General features: G+C 38.4%; 1 protein-coding gene and 1 pseudogene across 2 annotated transcripts in view; both read left to right on the top strand.

Moving 5' to 3' along the window:
- The first annotated feature begins 1,418 nt into the window (after positions 1-1,418).
- Car1 (carbonic anhydrase 1) overlaps positions 1,419-18,072 on the top strand; it is a 42,152-nt gene continuing 25,498 nt past the window's right edge. Inside the window, exon 1 of one of the 2 annotated variants that reach the window (NM_009799.4) lies at positions 1,419-1,482. The gene's annotated coding sequence lies outside the window, so the exon portion shown is untranslated. Of the gene's footprint in view, positions 1,483-2,041; positions 2,255-18,072 lie in introns of those variants that run through there. The other variant, XM_011248137.1, reaches the window with a different exon arrangement.
- Positions 7,152-7,569, top strand: Gm16399 (predicted pseudogene 16399; annotated as a pseudogene).

The raw sequence follows: 18,072 nt of genomic DNA, 5'->3' as shown, positions 1-18,072 counted from the left end.
ACACAAATATAAATGAAGTTATCTCCTATGTAGTTGTTACATTTATTATTATCCTATATGTCAGCACCTCACATCAACCAAGATGATAATTACCCTAGAGACACAATATATTTAGAAATTCATACTTCTTTCAAAACACCACCACCCTATATCTAGGGAATCCTATTATGACAATTGGCCCTCATATTTCCTCTGACATGAGGACACTGTAAGTAGTCACAAAAGCTTTGGTTTCTCCATTTTCATCCTTCATACATATTTTTCTAAAATGAGGTACAGTCTTCCAACCTAAAGATGATAGCCCACTATGCTGTGACCCTATAGCAATGTTAGACATTATTCTATGTTGCCTTTCCCGTGCCCTCAAACCTAAAGTCACATGAACATACTCAGTTGTCGCTTGACTTCCAACAAATATAATAGCATTTATTTCTCCCCTACCTGTCCAGCTGTCACCAATGTTCCATACCTGAGACAGGGCTTGTCACTGTTGCCTGGGCACATGCCAGAATGGTCACAGGAACCATTCCTCTAAACCAACATTGAAAGCCATCAGTGCTAATCCACAAAACTCAAGTATCTCCTGTATCTAAACGTTGACACATACTACGACTGCTTCACAAAGGTCAGAAAATTCAGAGTCAACAAATTTGTTATGAGTTCTCTACTACCTAGTTCAGCTGGTATATGTAACATTAATTGTTCTTGTTAGTAGCTTAACACCCCCACCAATCAAGGGCCTACTCAAACAAAGTTTGGACCAAACTAGTACCTTTAGCAGTCTCAGTAATTCTAAGTAAAAACCTGTTATTTAAGCAAAAAGTTGGTAAAGTCTCACTTGACTTACTAGCCTGCAATACCAAGCAAATACTAAGACTAACTTAAGTCAAATCTTGGACACATTGTGTTTCTACCTAGTCTTTTTCTTTTCCTGTCTTATTAGAATGTTTCTGCACTCATCTATTTAATAGTTAGAAAGATTATTGTCTTTCCTCCAAGCTAAAAACTATTTCCATATTCTCTAGCAGCGTCTTCCACTCAAATCACTCAAATGTTCCCCAAGTAATTGAGTTTGATAGTTAGATATACAAATTCAATAATCACATAAGGCTGCGTACGGTTTTTTTTCTTTTTCTGTACTTTTATGAAGTGGTTTTGAGACAGTGGTAGTGGCTGCACATTTTCCTTTCTTAAACAGTTGATTAAGTCCACACCCCAACTGCTTCTGTTATCAGGGTCTCATGTTCTGGGGCCCACTATGGATCTACCCTAATCATTCTGATGCCAGGCAACTGACAACTTTGGGCAGTCCTTGGGCCCCACAGCTTACCAAGATTATTATTAATCAGCCAATCTGGGCCCATAGTTACCACCGCCCTTCCTGTTGTATATAAGCTGCCTTCCTACTGCTCCACAATGCTGTACCCACCCATTGTCAGGAGGGACTTACTGGATGACCTGGCCAGCATCTTCTCTGAAGCTGTGAGTAACACAGAGTTCTTCTGTTTTTCACCTAGACAGACATTCTTGTGCATCTATCTGTCAAAGAGATCTTACAAAACAGAGTTCCAACCAAAAGTTACTAACTTTAACTTGTTTTTCCAGAGCCTCATGTTTAACAAGTCATTATAAATGTTGAAACGGGAAGGGGATAGAATGCATTAGTTACACACATTTCTTGGTTAATTCTACATTCATTCTCCTAAACTATGTAACTGATTGACTTTTAAGGTTCTTTAAATATCATAAACTATATCAAATAAAAATGTAGTCTATCTAAATTTCTCAAGCATCCTAGATGTTTTTCAAGTTAGTCTTTCACAAACTTGAAATTGGCAAAGGGATATTGATCATTAAAGCAGTGTTGCTAAAATAGACCAATTGCCATGTGATGTAGCACTTTTATGATCCTTGCATTCAGGAGGCTGGGATAGGAGATCAAGTTCAAAGCTTACCTAAAATATTCAATGAGAATTTGTCTTAAAAAGTCAAAAGAAAACAAATCAATATATTCATTATCCTGATCTCTCATTTCTTCTAGCACTATGTAGAGACAAGAAACCATATTTTTCTTTAAAACTTAAAGCTGTATGGTTAGGCATCCAAGTTTTTTCTTTTTAAAGTAGTCTTCACTGTGTAATGTTTATATGAGAAGTGCACCATGTCATAGCACACACATGGAAATCAGAGACGACTTAAGGTGTTCTACCATGAAGGTTCTCCCATGGATCCAACTCAGGTCATCAGGATTGTGGTAAGTGCCTTAGCCTGCTGAACCATCTCACTTGCTCTCATTCATGTGATTTTTATAACATCTTGGGTTCTGTTGTGTATTTCCAGTCCTTTCAGAAACCTTGATGGCTTACTTCAATGACTATAAACATTACATTTTTTGAACTTAACATAAACACAAACTGTGAGGTTACTGTACTAAGAGTCATGGCCAAGGGTGAAGTGTCAGTAAAACATGTTAGAGAGGATCAGAGACCTAGTTGAGACAATGGATGTCTAGAGTATTTGGCCTGAGACAAAGGGTGGTATGTGCACACTGTTCTCAAATGACAGCTTTCCATATCTTGTAGACCTTTACCCAATTTTCAGTCACACTCTAATCTGATCAATGAAAACTATTTATATTATTGTTCTTTAAATTTAACGTTTCTTTTGTATTATTGGACTCTATAAGCCTTTTATATCCTTCAATCTGGCATAATAGCATATTATTATTTTATTGACCATTTCCTGCATAATATGCACTATCCATTGAATGATTTGTTTTACAGCACTATATAAATGTACATCAAGTTCAAGTTCACTGCATGGCAACTAACTTCCTCCTACCATCCTGTTTTGAAGATTGTGTTGGCAAGTTCACACAGTGTCTCTGCACAGTCTCTGTGGGTTCTTAGAACCAGTCTTAAGTCTGCCATCTTGCCTGAGCATTGTTTCTTCTCTCTCAGTCAGAACATAGAGCTCATTTAGAGCACATGAGATTTCCATGAAAATTCTTTGGTTTTTTGTTTGTTTGTTTGTTTGTTATATGTATTTGTTTTATATATGTGAGGGTTTGCCTAAGTGTATGTACATGTGCCTGATACTTGTGATCATCAGGAACTGCAGTAGAGACAGTTGTGAGCCAACTTGTTGGTGCTGGTAAACAAACCTGAGTCTTCTACCAAAAACAAGTGCTCTTAGCTACTAAGCCATCTCTCTAATACCCTGTTTTGTTTTCAGTACACTCATGCCAACATTTATTTTAATTTTTCTATTTGTTTATAACATTTGTTGCAAACATTATTCTCTTCAAAAGAAACAACTTAGGAAAGAAAAAGAAAATTGAAGAGAAAAAAAAAAAAAAACAAAGAAAGAGGACAGAAGGAGAAAGGGAGAGAGGAAGGAAGGAAAGAAGGAAAGATGGAAGGAAGAAAAAAAATTGTATCAGCACTGGTCAATATAGGCTGGTGGACCAGACACAAAATCACCAGTGTTGAGAGTCAGAGGAGGTGTTGTCAATTTTCTGAAAGTGCTAATAAAAACATAAAAAAGACCATGCATTGCAGAGAAGGCCAACATGAACTAGAGGAGCCTCTGATTTACACTGCGGCCTCCTCAGCAGAGCTGTCCGTTCCTTCCTGATTCTCTTTGCCCTACTTCATGCTTCAGGACTATCTAAGGTTGAACACTAGAGTATCAAAAGCAAACAGACTTCAGCAGAGAGACGTTATTCTGAAATACAGTATTTAAGCTCAAGTACTCTTTACTCCATCTACTTCCACAGTCCTACAGGGGCCCACAGATGTATGTATATTGGCATATGCTTATATAAAATTTGAAACATATACCCACATGTAGTCATTATCATTCCAGCTTGTCTACAAACAACTGTATTTCCTGTGTCAGATGGAGTTCAGGGGCTGCAGGGATTGCTGGGATCATAATGGAGGAAGCTGAGTTGAGAATATTATTTATCTAGCTTTAATGGGATCTATATATGGTGCACAAAGATTAATTTTTATTTTTTATTTTAATACTTTTTGTGATAAAACATAATTTGCTAAGTGAAACACGTCTAGCTGTCTCTGTGTCATGCTGTACATTGATGTTATTATGGGACACTCGCCACCATTGTTCCACAGAACCCTCACTTTGCCAACCAGAAACCTACCACTAAACAACTCCCAGTTCTTTGTTTCTCCAGACTCCAGTGACAACTCTCTGCTTCCTCTCTCTTTGAGTGTGATTATTTTAGGTCCTCATGTGACCAGTGTTAGTGGTTTTTCCTTGGGATCTGGCAGACCCAATGATCTTATAAAACAAGGAGAACGTTTGACATGTCTCTAGGATGCTCTTGAAGGTCTGAAAGAATACACATTGCTGGGCAGTGGTGGCACACGCCTTTAATCCCAGCACTTGGGAGGCAGAAGCTGGTGGATTTCTGAGTTCAAGGCCAGCCTGGTCTACAGAGTGGGTTCCAGGAAAGCCAGGGCTACACAGAGAAACCCTGTCTCGAACCCCCCCACCCCCGACACACACAAAAGAAGACCAAAAAAAAAGCAAAGAAAAAAGAAAAAATACACGTAATGCTGTTAATCCACACGTAAACACATGCCTTTCACTCCTCCCTGTTTTTATACCTGTTTTTATTCTCTCTTGCATAGTTTTATCTGCTACATCTCATGGCCAAACACACTGTCAGTATTTTATGACTGCTGTGCTATGTAAAAAAAAAAAAAAATCTGTAAAACCTGGGGCACATTCTTGTGACCATAGTAATCCTTGGGGTACCCGTCACTGAAGAGGAACTGAAGGTCACTATCAGAGCCTTTCTGCTTCGTAATCCACTATATGCAATGAAATTCTTATCAATGTGGTAAAACCTTTATTGTTCTCATTCCATGAAGCAGCTTCATGTGTGCTCAGAAAATGACTTTTTTTCCTTATAAAGTTATAAATTACAGTATCTCCATGGAAAAGGCTCTAGAAAAATATTTGCATTGGGTGGAAACTTTCTGAACGCTGCCATAGAATTTAAACACTTGGGATGTTAGTTCTTCATGTGCCATGAAAACCTTCATTGTCTAGAAAGTGAATTCATTCTAGTTGTATCTAGATCCAGACATGCAAAGATGATACAATTATGACCCAAATTAAAAGTTCCTAGAGTAGTATGAAAACATAAACATAATAGCTATATACCTTTCATTTTCTTTATTTTAATGATTCTTTCTATTAAACTAATAAAATTTATTTTAAAATATACAACCCAGTATTGATATTTTTAAGTCATCAAAATAATTCATAGTAGTTAAATGACTCTTAAATATACATGATAATTTCTGAAGCTAAAAGTAATATGCACTCAACCAGTTTTTAAAATCTATTTGGAACATTAAACATGATAGAAGTAGAAAAATATCTGTTATGAAGCCCTCAATGAAAGAAAATTGTGACAAGTTTTTGAATAGACAGAGACAACTTTTTATATATCATTTATACTTTTGTGTTTTTATCTGATTAAAAGAAGTTTGAAATTATGTATCTTCCATGTAGGTCAGGTTAAAATAATTTATGAGAAATCAGTAAAAACAAGTATTGACCAAGAAAAGAAAGAAAGGAACTCATGAGCGACTGCATACTTACACAGTAACAGTACAGTGTCTTATATTTCTAAATAGTTTATTACATGAATTTGTTTATTTCTGTGTGTGGTAGGGGTTGTGTTCATGCCTGGAATATAAGTATCTGTCAGACGATAGCTTGTAAGAGTTGTTTCTCTCCTTCCACCATGTGAGCTCCAGAAATCAAACTCAGGTTGTCAAGAGTTGGTGACAACTACTCTTACCCACTGAGCCCACCAGCCCAATTGGCATGAATTTGACAGTAACTGTTGTTTTCAAATGTTGAAGTTACTTTCTATTTATTCTATATGAAGAAATATATCTCCTCTCCTGGATAGGTCAAGCCAGAGGGATACACTGGGCAGTTTTTACTGAGTCCAGAGTGTCTACAAGGCAGGCAGGATGTTTTGCTTTCTGCCTGCAGCAGTCCTCCCAGAGGTGACTGCAGGGGCTCCAGATCCCCTTGTTTAAAAAAATAAAAATAAAGCACTGTCCAGAACGTTGTTTGAGTCTTGCTAAAGACATTTTTGAGTCTAGAGGCTTGATGTGACTTCCTCTGAATTATTGTCCCCAGATGGTCATGGTCCTTACCATTTTTATCCCTAGATATCTAATGCAGTATGAGCAAAACTAATTTCTATCCTTTCTATTGCCAAAGCTAATATGGTCTTGGATTTTTCAAAGGCAAGGGAATCAGTATAAATGAACATATTTATAATTCCTTAAGAAATATAATATAAGAAATATGAAACCTGACTGAATTATAAATTGTAGATTGTAAGATAGTTAGTTTTATAAAACAATCTATTTATCCAGGCAGCTAGACTTCTAGGCCTGATGCAAAAGGGGGGCACCCTGTTATTTCTCTATCAGAATTGGTCAGCTAGAGCCCTACCCCTGATCTAGCCACAAAGCCCCAGAACCTCACTTAGCCATGTTTCATTTGGCTATTTGTTGAACTTTAACCCTGTTCTCTGCTTACAGAGCTAGAACCAAAGGGCTTCTTAACCGTAACTAAATGTTACTTCTAGTCTGTATGAAATAGTCCAGCAGGAGTCCAACTGTTGGGGCAACAACGTAAAGAGGAGTATTTACTGTGCAGGGTCACAATCACTCCCTCTTAGGAAGGGATTATATGGAGTCTTTCAAAGGACAATATTGCGCACATCCTCACAAGCACGACTCTCACAGCATCTTAAGTTGATGTACTACAGAGAGATGCTGGGCAACAATCTACTCCAAGACTATCTGCCTGGACTATAACTGAGTCTAACAGTCCACTGCTGGAAATATCTTCCCCTACATAAAGGAATTTTGAGTTTAAAATCTCCATATAAAACTGATTAAATCAGAAGAAATCATCTTCTTAAGTTGTTTCCTTTGACAAGTTGCTGTGAATTTGTTTCAAAATGGTTAAATATTCAAATTCAAGGAGGTTTAGTTTTGGGGGGGAAAGTCAGAAAGATGCCAAGCAATCTGGGTACTCTGAAAAATAGAATACCCAAGGGAAAGCATTAAAAATAGGGAATTTAGGTTTCTCCGAGAACCGGGAAGGACGTTGGTGTAGAGGACATTGGCTACCATGAGGTCCGGTCCGCTGTTGCCCAAACCACAGATGCGTGGTCTTCTGGCCAAGTGTCTGCGGGTTCATATTGTTGGCGCATTCATTGTGGCCCTGGGAGTTGCCGCTGCCTATAAGTTTGGAGTGGCTGAATCAAGAAAGAAGGTGTATGTAGAATTCTACGGAAATTATGATTCCATGAAAGAGTTCGAAGAGATGAGGAAGGCTGGTATCTTTCAGAGTGGGAAGTGATTTCAGAATGCAAAGAATTCTTTGGATTGCGCTCCATAGAAGTTCATTGCTGACCTGCGCTCCTGAGCTATGAAACATGAATATGTGGGCTAAGGAGTAGTTTCTTTCAATAAACAGTAATTATACGGACAGTAAAAATAAATAGGGAAGTTGGAGAAGAGAGCATAGCAAGCAAGGTGAAAGCATATATGAGCAAGGATCAAGGAGGGCAAAACTTCATTTTCTCAGATCTGCCAACCAACCGTAATTCTGACCTCTGCTTTCCCTAAAGCAATCACATTCACAAAGTAAACATACACTATAATGGCCATGCAATTATCATGTACAATATAATGGAATGGGAAGAGCGCAAAGACTAGAACTTGAGGCCATGGGAGAAGCAATATTCTTAGGTCTCAGGAAATGTCATTAAGGAACGGCATCAAACCTAACCTAAAAGCAAACCTTTTCTAACCTTTCTGTAGACACCTAATGACCTAAAGAGCCTTCCTCTGAAGCTTACTCCAGGGGGATGGCACTTGTCCACAAAGAAGGTCTGATTTGGTTTCCAAGCAAGATGGCCTGTGGATAGGTGCATGATACTGACAGATCTGGAGCCTCGTGTTTCAAACACTTAGCTTTGGGACCATACTAACAATAGAGACCTGTGTGCCATTGAGGCTTGCTTCTGGAAATCTCAGATAGTTCTGACAAAAGGGATAAAATGTTTTAAAGCAATGGTTTTGAGTGTCGTCCTTAGGCCAGCATCACCAACTTTACTGGAACACTAGATACAAGTCCATATTTCCAGTTTTCACCCCCAGACCTATTCACCAAGTCCCTAAAGGTTGGGGAAGAGGAGCAGTAACTTTTCCCAGCATGCCAGGTGGTTCTAATTCACACTGATGTCCCAGAGTGTGTGGTAAAGAGTGTCATACCTCAGAGATTACACTGAGCTTCCATCATTCTCCAGTCACCTAGCTTGAATGTTTTAGTTCCTTATGCCATTCGGATCAGTGAGACTAATCCTTTGTTTTCTCCAAACCTCAGATGTTTAACCAAGCAAATACTTTTTTTTTTTTTATCTCACAAGAGTATCATCATCATGTAGAAAGAATAAAATAAAATTTCTCCTCCATGTATTCATCTGGTTAGGAGACAACAAAGTACTATTCAAAAACTTTCATGGCAGCTGAACTGGCATCAGTAGGTTAAAAATCCGGCAAAAACTATTTTTCTTATATGTTATTAAATACGACTTTTGATAAAAATATAAATATGTCAAATATATGTTAATTATGACCCTTATACAACTCAGGTGTAAATGAAGTAAAATTTGGTAATCTTTCCTCCCTTCTAATAATGGGCTTTTCAGGGTTATGGTGCCTGACTCTATCTGTGGACTGCCTTTTCACTGAGTGCATAAGCTTGTATGTGAGGAAAAGCTTCAAACACAAATTCAGGGCCATTGTATGTTATTACTCAGAAACTAACCTTTTACATTTAAAATGTCAGAAGCACAGTTACATTATTTCATCCATGCCCTGTTATATTATTGAATGCCTGCTCTTCAGTTAGTATTATAACATTTATCTCCATTTTTAAAAAAGCTTTAGGTGAGCTCCTAAAAACGAGGTGTGGGGTTCCCATTCTATGTGTGTTTGTAATTCAGATTCATTCTGCAAAGCGATTGCTCTTGTGCTTCAGATTTCCACACAGAATTATATCAGTTTTCATTTTTCCCCCATCTCTGGCATCTTCCATAGTTTTATTTTGCATTTCTTGGACCACTGGTCACTCAGACCACCATTTTTTCCTGTAGTTGTCATTGAAAACTTTACCTAAGAGTCAAAAGCTCCCCTGCTTCTGTATGCAGAAACTGATGTCCTATGTTACTGTCAAGGAATGGTGTAGTAAGAGTTTCTAGTTCTCAGCAGTGTGGACAAACATCACCTCAACGCATGGTTGCAGTTTCTCTCCAGGACTGCTAGTGTTTTCAGAAACAGAGATGGATTTTCCTTGGGCTGAAGAATAGCCTTTGTTTACATGTTTGGACCCACTCTGGGATCTGGGAGTTTCTCACTAGCTAGCAGATCAGCCCTTCGTTCATTCAGGAGCCCCTGCCTTTTGCCCAAGTAAGGCAATGATGTGCACTCCTGTTTGGTTTCAAAATTGTATTGTGGGGGTTCACTGACCTTATTCTACTGTCTGAATTTTTCAAGTGGAACACTGACTAGAAGAGGGTTCATGGGAGCACAGCCACACTGCCATGTTTCCGAATCGGTTACTCAACAGTACCGACTCAGTTCTTTACACTCTGCTTAGAAACAAAGTAATGAGGTAATACTGACAGTTAAGTGATGACTTTAAAATAATATTAGAAGTAGATCAACTTTCTACCAATTTGTCTATAATAAAACACAAAGTACACAAAGTCATTTCCCAACTCTCTGAAACGCTCTTTGGAAGCAAAAGCCCTCTGTAAAGTCAAGTGCAGAATGCGGCAGGAAGATCATATTTGGCTTCTCCAGCCTGCAATGTGAGAAATTCCTTTTCCCATAATAATGTTAAGGAGGCTAGACATAGCCAGACAGGGTTCTCTTTCTTAAGTCACAGAGGTTTATCAGGTCAGGCAGTTTCAGCATTATGTAATCTCACCTTTCATCACCTCTTATGTGAGTCCAAACTAGCTCTTTCTTGACTAATGTGCCTCTATTTGTTCTTAATGCTTTGAAATGTAGCACCCTCAAATTTTACCTGCTACAAAGTCCTCCAATTTTTTTTTTATCATAAATGATGATATATTGTCTCTCAATTCAATGTTGTAATTTTGATCTAAGTTTTTTTTTTTGGGGGGTTCATTTATAGATTCACACTGACCTTTCTCATCACCCTGGTCAGTATCATTCATCAGCTTCTTCAAAGGAGGGTGGCGTCATCTTCTGATGCCCTACCCAGCTTACTACCAACCTCCCAAAGTCATCTGAGGGCTTTTAGCTGGTAGAGCTTGACACATCCATCTCTTGTCTGATGAGGCAGGACAAGGGCTGCCTTCAAAGACATGAGCAGCTATTGCCACCAACACCATGACTAGAGGCCAAGCCCGAGCCCCAGCAACAGCACCTCTCTCCACATGCCCCCTTTGCTGGCTCTCCACATGCCCCCTTTTCTGGCTCTTGAGACTGTGGGTAATACTTGGGATAATTTGATACCCTCAGCTCCGTGACAGTTTGCCATCTATTAAAAACTGAAACTTATTTATTCTCCAGCGAGGCGGTTTCAGTTTTCTGGTACTAAAATTAGACTGAATCTTAGGTCATGAGATAGTCTCTTTCTTGAAAATGGTGTACTAAGGGGCTGGTTACTAGAGATGAGAGTTCTCTGGGTTCATTGTGTCCAAGTACCATTGTATTCACCTGGATAATTCTAGATCCTGGTGAATATTACTCTTGAGTGGGTTGAATGGTGTGTTCATATTTTCACTAATCTGTCATGAACTAAATGAACAAAATGAAACAATTCATTCACGCTAACACAGAGTATAAATGAAGAATAATGCAAGATACTTAAGAGTGGTAAGATTTAGTCTCTAATTTGTGAGAAGCTTGCCATGCGGAGGAGAGAGAAGCACATACATGGAAATAGTTATAGCTTCAGTGTGAAAAGTGTCAGAAAGATGATAATCAAATTAAATGACAAGGCAGTCAATGACAAATCTTTCAATTTGGGACAGCATAAATTTCACAAATGCCTTCATTAAGTAATAGTGTATGGCTCCCTTATGAGCAGTTTCCCTCTTAGAACTCAGTTTCAATTACCTATAGCCAATTTCCATCCCAAAAAATACTAAATGGAAATTTCTAGAAATGAATCACTTGTAAGTTTTAAATTCCACATTTCCCTCAGTGCTGAAAACAAACAAAAAACAAGCAAACAAACAAAAAACCCAAACCAAAAAACCAAAAATCTCTTGCTCATTCCTACTTCATTATCTCTGGAAGTAGACTCAGCCTTTGCTCTGCGTATCCATGCTGTGCACACAGTCCACCAGTAAGTCACGTAGTAGGCTTCTTGGTATCAAATTGACTACTGGGAATTGCATGGCTTGTCCTCAAGTGACTCTCACATAGTGACATAAGCTTACAGATCAGCACATCATGTCAATATTGCATCATGTACATCGCCTCAAGAAGCAAAAGTATATTTTTATTCTACAAATATTCGCACAATGTTATAACAACCTAGTATTTTTACTTTTGCTAGCTTCATGCCTAGTGAATAAAGTAGAAATGTTATCATAAATGCACATATAGAGATGAAACAGTGTTTATAGATTTTGATGCTATCAGTGTGTTTTTAGACATCCACAAGGGGTCTTGGAATTACTACATAGATAATAGGGCACGCCTGTACTTGCCATGGAAGAGGCTCTCAGGTTTTCCTACGTTTAGTGAAGTAAAATGAATATCAACATCTGAAGGTATAGAGAACATGCAGACTAGATTTAGAGATGGCAAGAAATCCTCTTCTACTGAAAAAAAAAAAATCAAGCACAGACAGGACCTTGCAATGAAGTGTGGATTTAGAAGAGTGGATTTAAGGTGCTTGCCAGGATTGTTCACTGCTTTTGCAAGGCTGTGAGAAGCTGAAGAAGGCTCCCGAACTGCTAATGTGGTGAGTAGAATTGGGTTTTAGGATGAGTATTTTCAATAGGACTTGAGTTAGATCATAAAGAACAAAGGCTAGGGTACCATGGCCAGTCAGGTTGTGAGTATACATCAGGAAGTGCCAATGTCAAAGACTGGGTAACACGGCCAGTAAGGTTGTATTTATGTCAGCAGTAAGTGCCAATATCAACAAGGGAAAAGAGAGAGAGAAAGAGAACCAGAAGGCACATAAGGATAAAATTGACAGTCTTCATACTTGGAAGTCTAACAACGAGAAGGACGACAGAGGAAATTCCAAAACTGTAGATCTGGACCTGGCTCTCCACATGGCTGTCCTGTTCATAGAGACATCAAAGGTAGAAGGAAAACATTACATGTCTCATTGGAGATAGGAGGCTTGAGTATAGACAAACCACTCCCATCGTGCTGACCTTTACACAGAAGGGCTGAGTAGATGTTAAAGACACTTTTACAGATGTCCTTTGGATGGGATTCTGTATTTTTTACAGTGACTGGCATTGCTCATCAGCTCTGTAACTGTATTATTCACTCTGCTGTTCTCTGGCTCATGATGTCCCAGAGCTTAGAATGAAAGAGTATTTATGGTGAAATTAAGTCTTAAAACTGGAGTTTTCTCATTATTAGTGAATCGCTAGCCTGCCTGAAACAAGTTTTTATTTTTATTTTTCAGAGGGTAGGGGGGGGTCTGTTTCTTCTCTCCTTAAACTGTAGTGATGGATTTGCCACAAAATGAAGAGCCTGGTGACTCAGCAAAATTCTGAAACTTTAATAGCTCCTATAAAATAAACCTAGTATCAAAATCAAACTGACTCACCTCTGTGCTATTGTATTATAGGGGGATTAAGGTGGATAGTCTACACAAATGGTTTTATTGGTGATCATATTGGCAAAATGAACATTTTCAGTTTGTCTTTATTTCTCATGTATCTGACTCTGTCATTAACACTACTGATATTTTCCTCAAATATTATGACATATTAGTTGCCAAAAATATCTGATAGAATAATGGACAGACACATTACACCAACTACAATCAGTTGGAAAAGATCAGAAAAATAGCATTTATGGTAGTAGTAAAAGTGTTAGTTCATCATTTTATGTGAGTTATCAGATACTCTTCATGTTCCCCTCCCATGAGTACATGCACATTTCATTTAATTACATAGTCATTCAAGTGGTTGATTGCCAGGGTTGAACCAGGACCCTGCACATGCAAAGGACATAATGTTGCTGAATCAAGTTCTTGGCCTTATCACCACATTTTTACAGTAAAATATCTGTGTCTTTTTCAACTCAAAATTTAGCTAATCCTTTTGACAGCCTAACTATACAAACATTTTCAACTCTTGTCCCCTCATAGACCTATTTTCTTTAGGATACCATATCTATTCCTATCCTCAAACTCTACCACAGTTTTATGAATTCTTGAACAAGTGTCCTCTGCTCCCTAGTAGCCCCCAAAGATGTCCACGGGGTTGGGGGGGGGATCTCTAGAACCTGTGCACATGTTTCCTTGGACTGGAAAGAGGATTTCAGTGTGGATAAATCAAGGACTCCAGGATGAGAAGAGTCTTTACTGGAAGATGAGGAGCAGAGGGAGAAAAGATCCAGCGCTGCTGATTTGGAGCTGAGACATACAGACAGCTTCTAGAAGCTGGAAGGAACGTTCCTGTCTAGGCCCTTTAGAAAGAATACAGCTTGCCAACATATGGTACTGAGCCTGCTAAGACTCATTTCAGACCTGTGATTTCCAGAAATGTCAAGAGAAGGATTTTGTGTTCTTTTAATGCCACCGAAATTTTAGGAATCTCTCACTCCCCTGCTGCTCTATGATATGCCATGAACTTTTGCCCACACAGCTTTAGATGTCCTTCCCAGGGAGTGGTCACGGTATTACCAAGGCAAGTTTAACGGTCATGGTAGCTGAAGAAGCAGCACTTGCAGCTTGGTTCACAGAAGAGAGGATGCAGTGGTCTTGAACACCTTCCTACAGTCTGTTATATCTATAGAAGGAACATGGTAGTGACAGTAGGTAATGAAAACGGAGATGGGTTTAAGCCTCTAAACTTATTGGCTTTTAAATATAGAGGTTTTGTGAAAGCAAACATTCAAAACAGATTATGAGGTTTTTTTGTTTTTTGTTTTTTTTTGTTTTTTCTTCCAGAAACAGGAAAGGTATCCATGCCATTTACAAAGGCAAAAATGGAAAGGCAAAGGAGGGGGATGGAAGTCAAGCCTTGCAGTTTACACTTGGGTGTGCCAACTTGCCTATCTTCTACTTTCATTCCTTTTAGTTTTAATGTTGAATGACCAGAACAATTTTGATTACCTTGTAGATTAATTAATTAAGGTCAGTAGTGTTAATTTCATATTAGTCTATGTTTGTTATTTTATCATCTTATAAATAAGGTCAATCAGCTTGATTTTTTTATTAAATAGAATTAGTGAATGTGTCAAGTAGGGCTAAAGGAAGTAAAAGGATAAAAATCTTTTATCTTTCTGGAAGGATTTAGAAACTTTGAAAAACCAACAAGGACTTATTAGGATTCAAATGGTTCTTTCCTTACCTTTGTGATTTTTTTGTTTGTTTATTTATTTTATTTCTTTCCATCAAATGTTAAAATCTGGAAACATAATCTGCATGGACCATTAGCACTCATTTTCCATGCTCCTCCAAGGAATGTAGTCTACTCATTAGTATATCATGTGCAACACCAGCAAACAGGTTTGAGCCAGATAGGGTTGTTTTCAAAATTTATGTGTGTCCCAAAATATCCCATGGAGCTCAAGTGAGCGACAGGCTATATGCCTCTGAGAGGAGCTCACAGTGTACCAGGCTGCCACAGTGTGTGGCATCTCATTGCATCTGCTTCTATCAGGTTCATATGCACATAACAAAACTAAGATAACTTTAATAAAGCTAGGCTCTTTCTCCAGATCCCGTTCTGGCTTCTCTTCTAGTTCCATGGCAACCTCTCTTATTAAACTGAGGCTCAGCACCTTCTTCCACTAGGTAAAATAAGAAAGGTCCTGCTATGATCATTGACATCTCATAGAATCTCATGTTTATTTATCTGTTGGCTGACCTAGGCTGTTTTATTTTTAAATGTTACTTGAATTTCCCTAGGCCTTGTCCACCAAAAGAAGTCACTTATTCATAGAATTAGACTGCAGACTAGATTCTCCTCACACCCTGTCCAACAGAGCTTCACCAAGATGGCTCTAGAAATCCTTTAATGTTCATATAATCAGAAACAACTCTGGACATGTTCCCTCTGGACATGAAGTGGACTTTCTATCCCATAGCCAGAATGTGCCATTCTTGACTAAGGCAAAATCTGTGAAATCTCTGAGAACCTTACATTTTCTTTCCATTTTTCATACGTAGCAGTCAGTGCTGCTTGTGCTTAGTGGCTACTTTCCACATCTGAGTTTTTTATGTGATCACTGTGCAATAAGGACCTATGTGTTTTTTGTTTATTGCTAGCAGTTTTAAAATGTAAAAATATGCATTTCTCCAATATAACTTCCTTCGCTTAATTACCTTTTGTGGATTTTTCTATGTTGATGCGCATGATTCTCTTTATACTCCATAATACAACAATGCCACAACACATTTCTCCATTCTATCACTGGTTGATACCTAAGCACCTCTCATTTTGGTCCATAAAGTACAATAAAAATACTTTTAAAGATTCTTTCTTGTAAGGTATGTTCCAGAAACAGTATATATGGAAAACAGGCTAAAGAGGTTTCATTCTTCAAAGGTACATTTGGTCATAATTGTCACAGAAGGTCACATTTCTTGGGGTAGGATATAGCACAGGGGAAGTCACTAAGGTGAGGGGTACTTCCCAGGAATAACGACCTCTTTCCTTGCAGTTGATTTTTTTTTTAAAAACTACACTATGAGTTTTCATAGTATGCCTGTTCTGTATCATAAACATTCTCTCATATTTTCAATATAGAGCTGTCCAGTCTCTTATATTGGTCATAACCTGTCCCCTAATTAGGCAGCCTGAATAAATTTACCACCTTTTCCTTTGTGAATCCCTGACCACGGATCCATGAATCGTCTTGACTTCATTTTCCTGATCTAGAAAGGACGGGGATGATAGGGATTGTTTAACTGTGTGACTATGAAATTCAGAGTTTATATCTGGGGCCCTAGGTGACAAGCCAGTCTCTTCCCATAGTGAGATGGATGTGCCTCATCCTCTTTCATTGGGTGGGATTTGCTATTCTACCTGTCCTTATGTTTTCCCAAGCATATGGTCTGATCAGCTTCCTAAATGACTGCTCAATTGCTGTAGATATATCTCAGTGGTAAATAACTTGCCTAGTGTGTACAAATGTGGGTTCAACCCTCAGAAGCCATTAAAAATTCTAATGGGGACTTGGGCTCCTGAGAGAATTTTTCTAGAAAAGGAATCAGACCTTCTCTGAAGTCTAAAGGATCCTCATCTAGGCACACAATGCTGAGATCTTCTCCTATACTGCATTGGTTCAGTGACAATAGATGACTGAAATGGCCTCCTAATTGGTTTCTTTGATCCTAACAATTTTCAATTTAAATCTGTTAGTAACTTCCCATGTCTTATAACATAAAATGACTTTGTATGTGCAAGGCTCCTATTGACTTCTTTGAACTTATCTTATTGTTTCTCCCTTTTCTCTTCCTCACCCCTTTTCCAGTTCTGCAAATACTACATCACCTGAATCCTTAGTCTCAAGTCTTATTTTTTATTGACAATAGTTCTGTGGGGTGAAGGGACAGGGACCCCTCCGTTGTTTTTAACTGGACTTAGTCTAGTTAAATTCAGTCTTGTAGCTAAATTTAGTTAGAAGTATTAGAAGGAAAGGAGAGGTCTACGTTTTACTTACACAACTAAGATGCTTGGACCTTGATTTTCCAGCCATATTTCATTACTGAGAAAAGATGGAACCAGACGAGGTTTCCTCACATGACTTGAATTTGTTTTAATTGAATGCTTACCAAGCCTGTACATGCACAGTTTGCTGATGCCCCATTAGCTAACCCCAGGGCCAACACTAGAAGTAGTCAGTATAGAATCCTGTTCTAGGGGCTCTCTACAAGACAACACCTCATTGTGTTAATGTTCCATGCTCTTTTCTCTCTATGGCTATTTGTGTGTATTTTCCAGCCAAAGAAGTGAATAAAATAGATAGGACTTTAACTAATCTTTTCCAAAGGGGGAAAAAAAGCACAAAATAAGCAAGTTGCAAGATTATTTTCAGTCATAAGATGGTTAGAGGAACAAATTGAGGTGATGTGTAAGGAATAACTGACAAAAAAAGGAGAAACAAAAAGGTCAACACATTTTCTTGAAGGACTGTCACTACACCTAAAACCTGAATGACAAAAATGAGTCAGTCATGTGGTGCTATAGGGAAGGAGACTTACAGGCAGGAGAAACATCTCATTTGCTTGGTCACTGTCACCAGCCCTGCCTTCTTCCAGGTTCTTGTCTATGAATTACCTGTTTGTTCTGCCTTTACAGTTTGCCAGACTTGTTCAGCACAGTTATTCCTTCCAGAGAAGTTGCCATTGTGTGTAGCAACTGCTCTTGTTTTCTTGTTTAAGTACAAAATAAAGTAGAATAGCCATAGGGACAGGGCTGCATCTACACAGTTCTTGAACATCCTCAGAAACCTAGTTGGTCAGCATTCAAAGGAATGCTCATCAGGCCCTTTATACACCATTACTAATACTCCCAAGGAAAGAAATCAAGGTCCAATCAGGCAACAAGATTTGTTTCTAGTTGCACAACTAGAGCGTTAGGGGAGCTTCTCCATAGGGAGAATTCTGTGGACTAACTCTGGAAAGGTTATACTACTCTACGAGTGTAGGATAGTAAAGTTCACCGTGGCTTAAATATTAAAGTTTCCAATCGTGATGAAAAACACACATGGTCATAGTCCCTTTACATGGAATCAAATCTCATCTCTACAG

The sequence above is a fragment of the Mus musculus genome, chromosome 3 (assembly GCF_000001635.26).
Source record: "Mus musculus strain C57BL/6J chromosome 3, GRCm38.p6 C57BL/6J".
Classification (NCBI taxonomy): Eukaryota; Metazoa; Chordata; class Mammalia; order Rodentia; family Muridae; genus Mus; species Mus musculus.
The sequence above is the reverse complement of the archived record's forward strand: the minus strand, read 5'-3'. Positions and strand labels throughout refer to the sequence as shown.